Below are 12,752 nucleotides of genomic sequence, written 5' to 3' on the forward strand. Positions count from 1 at the left end.
ATTCCTGAAACAAAACAGAAAATCATTCTTTGTTGTTGTTGTTGTTGTTGTTACTGTTTTGTTTTAAAGATGTTTAAATATATTTTTAAGTAATCTCTACACCCAACGTGGGGCTCAAACCCACAACTCTAAGGTCAAGAGTTGCACACTCCACCAACTGAGCCTGCTAGGCACCCCTAGAACATCATTCTTCTACCTGCCACATTCACGGGCTACTAGTTAAGGCAGCATCTTCCATGTGGTCGGGGACATTTGAGTGGGGGTACAAACTACATAGAAACTCTGTTCACACTGAGTGTTTCAATCTGGCACAACAATAATTAATGAAAAGCCTAGCGTGTGACACAAAAGCCTCATGTGCCATGCTAAGGAGAATGGATTTTATCCTACACATGATGGAAAGCCGGTCAAGAATTTGAAGGAGGAAAGCAAGGTCCACCTGGAGAATAAATTTGAGTGGCAGTTCAATTCAGAGAAGAAAAACCGTTAGAGAATACTGAAAAACGAAATATGCTACAGACCTAAGACCGGAGTAGCAGTAGTAGGGAGACAAAAGAGATAATTTTTATTTTTTTAATGTTTTTTTTTTAATTTATTTTTGAGAGAGAGAGAGAGAGAGAGACAGTGCAAGCAGGGGAGGGGCAGAGAGAGAGGGAGATACAGAATCCAAAGCAGGCTCCAGGCTCTGAGCTGTCAGCACAGAGCCCGACGCAGGGCTCGAACCCATGAACCGTGAGATCATGACCTGAGCCGAAGCCGGACACTCAACCAAATAAGCCACCCAGGCGCCCCCAGGAAAAGAGGAATTTTTAAAATATTTCGGCAGGCAAGTCAACAGCTCGGAGTGGCTGCCAAGGCATACGGGAAGGAGAGGTAGTTTCCAGTGTGCAGCCGAAGGGGGCTGGCTCCATTACCTGAGACAGAAAGAACTACAGTAGTCTTCGAGCAGAAGTGACACTGCTTAGTTCAGTTTTAGACATGTTAAGCTAAGATTCTAGAGAACACCCAAACGGAGATATGCAACAGAGAGTTAAATACCTGACTACAGATTTCAGGAAGGAGGTAAAATATTGATACACAGTCAGTATCTGAAGCTGTAAAACAGAAAACGCTGCCCAAGGATAGTATAAAGAGTGGTCTACAGTTAAAATTCTGGGGAATACAATGTGGAAATACTGGAGTAGATGTAAGCAAATGAAGGAGGAAAAAAAATTAGAACTGTACAAACTGAAAAAAGAAAAGTATCAAGAAGCAGGGTTCCATTCGTGGGAGACTGGTAGGGCAGAAACCAAACTGAAGCAAACAAATGGAAGACAAGGAAGTAGCCCCCCAGAGAACAGAAACTGCTATTTCCAGAACAGATTCAGAAAGGGCAGAGTACGACAGTGTAGACAGACATAGTTTCTAAAGAAAATATGCTGCTTGAGTTATTTGTTTTCAGATGACCTAGATTTACACAGGTTTGTAACTAGTAGGTGCAAGAAAGGTTAAAATTTTTAGGAAAAAAAACAAAGGGAAAAAATGAGCTACATGATAGATCAAGACAGAAGAAGAGACTGGAGAGGAAGGAGTTCCAGGGCCCAGAGTAAGAAGTCTGCCCACAGAAGTAGGGACTGCCTTGTCCTGAGGAGGGAGGGAAGAGAGTAGGAATGGGCAGAGTTAGTAGAAAAGTAAAATAGAAGGCACATTTGCAGAATGAGGGACTTGAGGAAAATGGAAGGGGCTATACCCAAGAAAGGAAGCAGGATTATTAAGTAGGCTGCACTCAGAGCGCAGCAGAGGCTGGAGAGGAAGATCACGCTGCTTTTGCAGCAGTGCTCGGCCATCCAGAGGGCTGCCAGTTCAAGCGAGCCAGGCTCAGAGGGTAAGAGGCCAAGGAAATTACAGGATATTGGCAATACGGGGAATTGAAGTGATGTAACATCAGGTCTGATCAGGAAAGAAGCAAAGAAAGAAGAGGGCTGATGAAATGGAAAAACTGGAGGCAAAAAGGAACAGTAAGGTTAAAGAATAGGTTCAGTATGAGAGAGAGACTAGACAGCTGGAGCGACGGGAAGCTGTGGTCAATCTTCCGACACAGAGGGGGAGTTTGTAATGTGGAGCTCTCTTGCTCTCTTGCACATCTCTGATTCCTCCTCCAGAACCACAAACTCCTAGCCAAGGGGAAAGGCAAGACACTAGGTATTCTGTATTTATGCCCACCAGATTAATATTTGGAAACCACATCTGAGTTATGTAAGACTTAATAATGTGCACTAATACTGTGAATACTTGAGAAAAACCATATGATCTCACCATCTCACCCAACCAATTCATTACTCAGCAAAAACCCAGACGGACCCCGCTCCCTCAAGAAAGCAACATAGCCGAGATCACATTCAAGAAAAAAAGGCAGCTACTGTTTGGGAAGACGGATACTGCACCAAGTTGGGTGAACATTTTATGTTACCTTTTTAATGTTTGTTTATTTTGAGGGGGGAGGGGCAGAGAGAGAGGGAGACACAGAATCCAAAGCAGGCTCCAGGATCTGAGCCATCAGCACAGAGCCCAACACGGGGCTTGAACTCAGAAACCATGAGATCATGACCTGAAGCTCAATTGACTGAGCCGCCGCCAAGGCGCCTCTGAATATTTTAAATTTGTAAACACTGGTTTAGTTTAATTAAAGCCATTTGTCCTGATTCTTTGAAGGGGACAGCAGCTCAGGAGGCTACATGAGTGCATTCAAGAAAACAATTAAAATACCTTGCTTTAAAAGAATATAATCTGTGGGGGAGAAAGGAAGGGGAATATAATTTGTGAACTTAATGTTTTTACTTTCTATAAAAAGTTAAACCTCAACTTACCTAGATTTAGCCATTAATATTCTTAGCCTCTTCTGCAGCATCAGGACTTTAATCATACTTCAAAATACCATGTTTTCTTTGCTGACTTAACCTAGAAACAGAAAAAAGTCAAGAATTTATTTCTCTTAAGGCAATGATTTACCTTTTAAGCCTTCAAGCAGCACTGCTAATTCAGTTAATCTATTTAAATAAACTCAAAAGTATAAAAATCTGATAAATATAGATTTGTAAAATTAATATGACACGTACATGTTATCATTCACATGGCCTTTTCAAAGGAAGAAGTAAACATGCTACAGTCTAAGTTCTATGATGTGGATCAAAACCTTTCTAAGTCACTGACAGGCTTCTCCACTCCAGCTGTGACACAGGACAACTCGCTTCTCTACGCTCATCTCCTCAGCCATCAGATGAGAGGTCAAACTAAACCACCTCCAACGTTCCTTTCCAGCTCTAAAAGCCCACTTCATCTGTGGCAGGTGGATTCTACACTTCCAGTCTTTTTTTTTTTTTAATGTTTATTTATTTTTGAGAGACAGAGAGAGACAGCACAAGCAGGGGAGGGCCAGAGAGAGGGGGAGACACTGAATCAGAAGCAGGCTCCAGGTTCTGAGCTGTCAGCTCAGAGCCTGATGCAGGGCTCAAACCCACGAACCATGAGATCATGACCTGAGCTGAAGCCAGATGCTTAACCAACTGAGCCACCCAGGCGCCCCTCCAGTCACTTTTCTGAAAGTTTACCGGCACTCTTCCCAAAGAGCAGACTCTCTAGAGCCCACCTGCTGTGCCTCCCTAATCTACTAGACCCTTTGAGAACCAAATCAGAGTCAGTCACTAGGAAACGGTAGACATGAACAAGCAGGCCATAAGGTAACAGGACAATAATATAAATTATAGCAATAAGTTATAATCTAGAGTTTCAATATACTTTTGGGAAATTTCTGGTCAATCTATTCCCTTTTCGTAACACAAATAAAACTTAAACATGGGCACTAACATTTACTGAATAATTACACTGTATCAGGCACTAGGGGTTTTGCAAATAGTCTCATTTTAATCCATGTATTAACTAGAGTTAACAAATGACTGATTTCTAAAATGAACATTTCCAGGTATGCCTGGCCGGCTTAGTCTGTGGGTGTCTGATTCTTGATTTCGGCTTGATCCCAGGATCATGGTCGCAGGATTGAGCCCTGCATCGGGCTCTGCACTGAGCACAGAGCCTACTTAAGATTCTCCCTCTCTCCCCCTCCACCCCTCTTTTCTCTCTCGCGCACTCTCTCTCTCTCTCTCTGCACCTGAGTGGCTCAGTGGGTTAAGTGTCCACCTTTGGTTCAGGTCATGATCCAGCAGATTGTGGGTTTGAGCTCTGTGTTAGGCCCTATGCTGACAGCTCAGAGCCTAGAGCCTGCTTCAGATTCTGTGTCTCCCTCTCTCTGCCCCTACCCCACTCACACACACACACTCTCTCTCTCAAAAATAAATAAACATAAAAAAAAAAAGATTCTCTCTCTCTCCTTCTCCCCCTCTCCCTCACTCTCTAAGAAAATTAAAAAATAATAATAATAAAATAAATTTAAAACAAAAAGAACATTTCCAAATCATGCAAACAAAATTTGTTTCCACATGCAAACAAACTTTACAACTCTGGACTTCAAACCTAGATACAAAATCAGCAATTTGGCCAGGTGTTTGTGCCTCTCATAAGCTGCTGCTACAGCCCATGTTAGAGCGAGCAGCCACCCAGTGCCTCGGCTTTAGCACACCCTTCCTTTCTCCAAGAGATTAACATATATCATGCTTTTTGGCTTGTAAAATTACGTGGCTAATTCCAACATAAATCATTGCTCTTACACAAATACGTATTGTTTGTTCATCTCTCTCTCCTGAGAAAGGTTATTAGCCAATTAGCTCGGGAAAACCTCTCTTCCTTTTCTTATTCATTCCACTTATAAGCATCTCACAACTCCCATTCTGAAATAAGTTTAATCATAGTAAATACGACTAAAAGAAGTGACAGGGAGGGACTAGCTGGGTGGCTCAGTTGGTTGAGCTTCTGACTTCAACTCAGGTCATGATCATGGTTGGTGGGTTCGAGCCCCATCTCAGGCTCTGTGCTGACTGCTTGCTCAAAGCCTGGAGCCTGCTTTGGATTCTGTATCTCCTTTTCCCTCTGCCCCTTCCCCACTCATGCTCTGTCTCACTCTGTCTCTCAAAAATAAGTGAATGTAAAAAATACACACACACACACACACACACACACACACACACACATTTAAGAGAAGTCATCTTTCTATAACCCTATATCAAGGAATAGTCTTGAGTTTTAAAATAAAATATATTAAAGAATCAGTGTACCAATCTATTAAGGCTCTGGAAAATATTAAAAAGCCTCCAACAAAATCTTTAAAAACTTTTTATTCTGTCCCATCTTCAGTCCTCTTTTTTCTCTTCCTAATTTTTTTTACTGATTATCCTGTCTTTAAGTGCACACTTTAGTAGAGTTAAATATATTCAATATTGTTGTGCAATCAGTATCTAGAACTTCTTCATCTTACAAGACAAACTCTGTACCCATTAAATAGCTCACTTCCCCTCCCAGCTAATGCTGGCGACCACCATTCCACTTTGTTTTTAGGAGTTTAACTACTCTAGGTACCGCATATAAATTAGATCACAGTATTTATCCTTTGTGTGCCTGCCTTATTTCACTAGGCAGAATGTCCTTAAAGTTCACCATGCTGTAACAGGTGTCACAATTTTCTTTAAAAGCTGGAACAATATTCCATTACACACACACACCAAATTTTGCTTATCCATTCATTTGTTGGTGGGCATTTATCTACCTTTTAGCTCCTGTGAATAATGCAGCTACTGACATGAATGTACAAATCTCTGAGACTGTGCTTTCAATTCATTGTTGCTGATCACATGGTAATTCTATTTTTTAGTTTGTGAGGAACTGTTTTCCACAGCAGCTATACCACTGACATTCTCACGAGCAGTGCGTAAGAGTTCCAATTTCTCCACATCCACATCTACACCAACATCTGTTCTCTGTTTTTGTTTGTTGGTATTAGCCATCCTAATGAGTATAAAAAGTCATCTCAATCTCCAGTTTTGATTTGCATTTCCCTAATAATTCGTGATTTTGAGCACCCTTTTATGTGCTTAGTAATCATTCATATAAATCTTCTTTGGCTTTTAAAATGTCTATACAAGTCCTTGGCCTATTTTTGAGTTGGTATGTTCTTTTGTTTTGGACTTTGAAACATTTTTAAAGTTTATTTATTTATTTTGAGACAGACAGAGAGAGTGAAGGGGGGGGCAGAGGGAGGGGGGAGCAGCAGAGGAAGAGGTAGAGAGAGAGAAAATCCCAAGCAGGCTCTGTGCTGTCAGTGTGGAGCCTGATATGGAGCTCAAACTCACGATCCATGAAATCACGACCTGAGCTGAAATCAAGAGTTGAACGTTAACCGACTGAACCACTCAAGTGCCTGCCCCTGCTGTGGACTTTCAGAAGTTATCTATATATTTTGGATATTAATTCCTTGCCAAATATATGGTTTTCAAATATTTCCCCCCATTCCATGAGTTGCCATTTTCAGTCTGTTGAATAGTACAAAAAAATTTTTTTTTCGTGAAGTCCAATTTGTCTATTTTCGCTTTTGTTGCCTATGCTTCTGGTGTCATACCCAAGAAGGCAGTTCCAGATCCAATGTCGTGATGCTTTTATTTAGTGGTTTTGATTTTTTATAAGAACTACTATATTGTTTTATGTTATATTTAGGTCTTTGATCCTTTTTGAGTTAATTTTTGTATGGGTGTTAGATGAGGGTACAAGTTCATTCTTTTGCGTGTGAATATCCAGTTTCCCCACCACCAAAAAGACCGTCCTTTCCCCACTGAATGGTATTGACACTTCTGTCAAAACTTAGTTGACCATATGTGTAAGGGTCTGTTTCTGGATTCTCTATTCTATTCCACTGACCTATAAGTCTGTCTTTATGCCAGTACCATACTATTTGATTACTGTAGCTCTGTAATAAGTTTTGAAATCTGGAATGTGAGTCACCCAGGTTTGCCTTTAAAAAAAAATTTTTTTTAATGTTTATTTATTTATTTTGAGAGAAAAAGAGAGTGTGAGCAGGGGGAGGAAGACAGAGAGAGAAGAGAGGGAATCTCAAGTAGGCTCTGTGCATCAGCACAGCTCAATCTCACAAACTGTGAGACCATGACCTGAGGTGAAATCAAGAGTTGGATGCCTAACCAACTAAGCCACCCAGGGAACCCCTATTCTTTTTCAAAAGATGTTTTGGCTATTCTGGGTCCCCAGAGAGTTTATATAATTTTTAGGATGGTTTTTCTATTTTTGAAAAAAACACCACTGGATTTTTATAGGGGTTGCATTGAATCTGCAGCTCTTTTTGAACAGTACTCACATTTTAATAATATTACATCTTCTAATCCATGAACACAGGGTGTATTTAGTTATGTCTTCTTTAATTTCTTTCAGCAATGTTTTATAGATTTTATTGTACAAGTCTTTAACTACTTTGGTGAACTTAATTCGTAAATATTTTATCCTTTTTGATGCTGCTGTAAATGAAACTGTTTTTGTAATTTCCTTTCAGATTGTTCTCTATTAGAATATAGAAATGTAACCAATTTTTGCATATTGACTTTGTATCCTAGTATTTTGCTGTATTTATTAGTCCTAAAAATGGAATCTTTCAGTACATATAAGATGATATAATCTGCAAACAGACAGTTTTACTTCTTGCTTTCCAATTTGGATGCCTTCTATTTCTCTTTCTTGCCTAACTGCTCTGGCTAGAACTTCCAGTACTATGTTGAATAAAAGCGGTGAAAGCAGGCATCACTGATTTGTTCCATTCTTAGAGGAAAGGCTTTGAGTCTTTCAGTACTGAGTACGATGTTCACCACATGTTTTTCAGAGATGGCTTTTATTATGTGGAGGTAGTTTCCTCCTATTCCTCATTTTTTAAATGTTTCTATGATGAAAAAGTATTGAATTTTGTCAAATGCTTCTTCTGTATCAGCTAAGATGATCATGTGGGTTTTTTCCCCTTCATTTTTCATTAACGTGGTATATTACCTTGATTGGTTTTTCTATGTTGTATCACTCTTGCATTCCAAGAATAAATCCCACTTTGTATGTGGAATTTAATATTTTGCTAATTTCTGTTTGCAAGTATTTTGTGAAGGATTTTTGCATTGATGTTCCTAGGGATACTGAAGGATACCCAGTGGAGCTCAGTCAGTGGAGCATGCGACTCGATCTTGGGGTTGTGAGTTCAAGCCCCAAGTTGGGTATAGAGATTACTTAAAAACAAAATCTTAAAAAAATAAAGGGATCTTGGTCTGTAGTTTTCTTTTCAGTATCTTTGTCTGGCTTTGGCATCAGGATAATGCTGTCCTCATAGAATGAATTAAGAGGTGTTCCCTCTTTTTCAGTTTTTTGGAAACGTTTCAAATTATTAATATTAATTCTTTAAATGTTTAGTAGAATCCATCAGTGAGAACTATCCCCTTCTAGTCAGGATATTTTTGATTACTAGTTCAATCTCCTTACTAGTTATAGGTCTATTCAGATTTTCTATATGTGATTGTCTTGGTCGGTTTCATTTTTAGGAATCTGTCCTTCATCGATATTATACAATTGTTCATAGTACTATGATCTTTTTTGCTTTGGTAGAATCAGTAATGTCTCTACTTCCATTTCTTAATTTAGTAATTTGAATCCTCCTTCTTTTTCCTTAGTCTATCTAACTTAACATTTGCCAATATTGTTGCTCTTCTTAAAGAAATCAACTTTTTCATTTCATTGGTTTTTTTTTTTCTATTCTCCATATCATGTATCTCTGCTCTAAACTTAATTATTTCCTTCCTTTTGTTAGCTTTGGTTTTAGTTTGTTATTCCTTTCCTAGTTTCTTAAGTTATAAAGTTAGGTTGTTATTTTGAGGTCTTTTTAATTTTTTAATGTAGGCATTTATAGTTGTAAATTTCCCCCTTGGTACTGCTTTCTCTGGATCCCATTCTTTTTGGCATGTTTCTATTTTCATTTATCTCTAAGTATTAGCTAATTTTCCTTGTGATGTCTTCTTTGAGCCACTGGTTGTTTAAAAATGTGTTGTTTACTTTCCAGAATTTTGTGATTTTCTTCCAGTTTTCCTTCTGTTGTTGATTTCTAACTTCATCCCATACAGTTAGAGAAGATCCTTTTATGATATCTATATTTTAAAATGTATTAAGACTTCATCTATAGCCTTACATATGCTCTATCCTGAAAAATGTCCCATGTGTACTTAAGAAAAACGTGGATGCTACTCTTGTTGGGTAGAGTTCTGTCTGTTAGATCTAGTTGGTTATGCCCTCTAGTTCCTCATTTATATTATCTAGTTATTCTATCTATATATTGTGAGTATTAAGTCTCCAACTACTATTGTAAAACTGTCTATTTCTCCCTTCAATTCTGTCCAATTTTACTTTGTATATTTTGATGATCTGTCATTAGATACCTAAATGTTTGTAATTGTTATACCTTCTTATTCTGTTGAATATTTTATTAATATTATAATATTCTTGTCTCTTATAACCTTTTTAAATATATAATCTACTTTATCTGATATTAGACCAGCCAAGTCTGACCTCATTTGGTTACAATTCACATGCAGTATATATTTCTACCTTCTCACTTTCAATCTATTGGATCTCTAAAGTGAGCCTTTTGTAGCCAGTATAGAGTTGGATCATGTGTTTTTATCCATTCTGCCAATCTGTCTTGATTAGAAAGTTTAATGAATTTACAATTAAAGTAATTACTGATAAGGAGGGACTTCTGTCATTTTGCTATTTGTTTTCTATATGCCTTCAGATTTTTTGTCCCTCATTTCCTACATTACTATTTTCTTTTGGGTTTAGGTGATTTTATTTTTTTCAGTGAAATGTTTAAATTTCTTTCTAATTTCCTTTTGTATGTATTTCTATAGATATTTTCTTTGTGGTTGTCATGGGGATTAGAGCACATCCTAAAGTTATAATAATCCAATGTGAATTTATACCAGCTTAACATCAATAATATATAAAAACTGCTCACGCTATAGCTCCATCCCCACTCCTCTCCAGTTACTGATGTCCCAAAGCTCTATCTTTATACACAGTGTGTCCAAATAAATTAATAATTCTCTTTTAATGTATTAGTCTATTATGTAGAAAACAAAAGAATTACAAGCCAAAATTATAATAGTATAGTAGCCTTTTTTCACCTTTAAATGTGACTAACCTCTTAATTATGTAGAAAACAAAAAGTGCGGTTACAAATCTTTGTTGCAACAGCACTAGCTTTTATAATTCCCCTGTATTTATCTCTAGTGAGATCTTCATTTCACCATATGGCTTCATTACTGTCTAGAATCCTTTCAGTTTACTTTGCAGAACTCCCTTGCACATTTCTTACAGAGCAGGTCTAGTGGTAATGAACTTCTGCAGCTTTTGTTTATCTGGGAATGTCTTAACTTCTCCCTTACTTTTAGAGAACAGTTTTTCCAGATATAGAATTCTTGGTTGGCAGTTTTTCTCTATGTCTATTTATTTTTGAAAGAGAGACAGAGACACCCAGTGTGAGCAGGGAAGGGGCAGAAAGAGAGGGAAACACAAAATTTGAAGCAGACTCCAGTCTCTGAGCTGTCAGCACAGAGCCCGACTCAGGGCTCTAAGTCAGATGCTTAACCAACTGAGCCACCCAGGTGCCCCAGGCAGTGTTTTCCTTTCAGCAGTTTAAATATATAAGCCCACTGGTATCTGACCTCCAAAGTTTCTAATGTACAATTTGCTGATCATCTTTTTGAGGATGTCTTGTATGTATTATCTCCCAATGGAATAGGAGATAATATTTGCAAATGACATATCAGATAAAGGGGTAGCATCCAAAGTCTCTAAGAACTTAACAAACTCAACACCTGAAAAACAAATAATCCAAGTATAATTTGCTTATCTCTTGCTACTTTGAAGATTTTTTTTGTGTTTGGCTTTAGGAAGCTTAATTAAAATGTGGTTTGATATGGTGATCCCTATCAAAATAACACCAACATTCTTCACAGAGCTAGAACAAACGATCCTAAAATTAGTATGGAAGCAGAAAAAAAAAAATCCAAATAGCTAAAGCAATCTTGAAAAAGAAAATCAAAGCTAGAGGCACCACAATCCTGAACTTCAAGTGTATTACAAAGCTATAATCATCAAGACAGTATGGTACTGGCACAAGAGCAGACACTCAGATCAATGGAACAGAACAGAGAACCCAGAAACGGACCCACAAACATATGGCCAACTAATCTTTGACAAACCAGGAAAGAAATATTCAATGGAATAAAGAATAGTCTCTTCAGCAAGTGGTGCTGGAAAAATGGTGCTGCTACATGCAGAAAAATGAACCTGGACCACTTTCTTACACCATACACAAAAATAAACTCAGAATGGATGAAAGACCTAAATGCTAGACAGAGGGCATCAAAATCTTCGAGGAGAAAGCATGCTAAAACCTCTTTGACCTTGGCCACAGCAACTTCTCATTCAACCTGTTTCCAGAGGCAAGAGCAACAAAAGCAAAAATGAACTATTGGGACCTCATCAAAATAAAAAGCTTCTGCACAACGAAGCGAACAATCAGCAAAACTAAAAGACAACCAATGGAATGGGAGATAATATTTGCAAAAGACATATCAGATAAAGGGGTAGCATCCAAAGTCTACAAGAACTTAACAAACTCAACATCCAAAAAACAAATAATCCAGTGAAGAAATGGGCAAAAGACATGGATAGACATTTCTCCAAAGAAGACATCCAGATGGCCAACACATGAAAAAATGTTCAACATCACTCATTATCAGGGAAATACAAATCAAACCACAATGAGATACCACCTCACACCTGTCAGACTGGCTAACATTAACAACTCAGGCAACAGATGTTGGTGAGGATGTGGAGAAAGAGGATCTCTTTTGCACTGCTGGTGAGAATGCAAACTGGTATAACCACTCTGGAAAATAGTATGGAGGTTCCTCAAAAAATTAAAAATAGAACTACCCTACAACCCAACAATTGCACTACTAGGTATTTATCCAAAGGATACAAGTGTGCTGTTTTAAAGGGGAACATGCACCCCAATGTTTATAACGGCACTATTGACAACAGCCAAAGTACGGAAAGAGCCCAAACGTCCATCAACAGATGAATGGATGAAGAAGATGTGGTGTATATACATATAATATATACAAACAAGAAGCGGGGATGGGATGTGGTGTATATACATATAATATATAAAAACAGGGAGGTCTTTTCTGGGCCTTTTTCTGGGTATGTGTGGTCACTTTTGAAATTTCCCTATATATGCAGTTGTTTTGGAATGTTGTAGTCTTTAATGTCTGTTTCCCAAAGGGGGGAAAAAGAGAAAATTGAATGGGGCAAAAGAAGGTGCTAGCCTTTTCAATCTCCCAGAAGTCACTTCAGCTGGAGGGGAGGGGCTTGCAACAGCAGGGAGAGATTCAACACCAGTGGTTGGTTGCCCACTTTTTTTGTGTGAACTTCTGTGATCAGAAGCAGCAGCCAGTGACTCCAGCACAGATTTCTGACATTTGGAAGAGAGGATTCTTTTTGCCTATCTTGGCTCTTACAAGCTGCACAGGACTGGGAGAAGAGGATGGGTAGCCGTGCTAAGAGCTGAATCTGACTGAAATTAATCACAATTAATAGCCAAGCCTTCTCCTGGCAGATGCAAATCTTTAATAACTCCAAAGTACCAAAACAGTTACATAAGATTCTGCCAGGGTAACAGTTGCCTAGGTGGAGAGATCCATTCCTGATGCTTCCTATTTCACCATGTT

At 38.4% G+C, this 12,752-nt stretch overlaps 1 protein-coding gene across 9 annotated transcripts in view; it reads right to left on the reverse strand.

The window, feature by feature from the left end:
- Positions 1-12,752, reverse strand: part of FRS2 (fibroblast growth factor receptor substrate 2) — a 107,728-nt gene that overhangs the window by 14,000 nt on the left and 80,976 nt on the right. For all 9 annotated transcript variants that reach the window (XM_029954001.1, XM_029954000.1, XM_029953993.1 and 6 more), the window contains one exon: positions 2,847-2,937. The gene's annotated coding sequence lies outside the window, so the exon portion shown is untranslated. The remainder of the gene's footprint in view (positions 1-2,846; positions 2,938-12,752) is intronic.

Source organism: Suricata suricatta, chromosome 10 (assembly GCF_006229205.1).
Source record: "Suricata suricatta isolate VVHF042 chromosome 10, meerkat_22Aug2017_6uvM2_HiC, whole genome shotgun sequence".
Lineage (NCBI taxonomy): Eukaryota > Metazoa > Chordata > Mammalia > Carnivora > Herpestidae > Suricata > Suricata suricatta.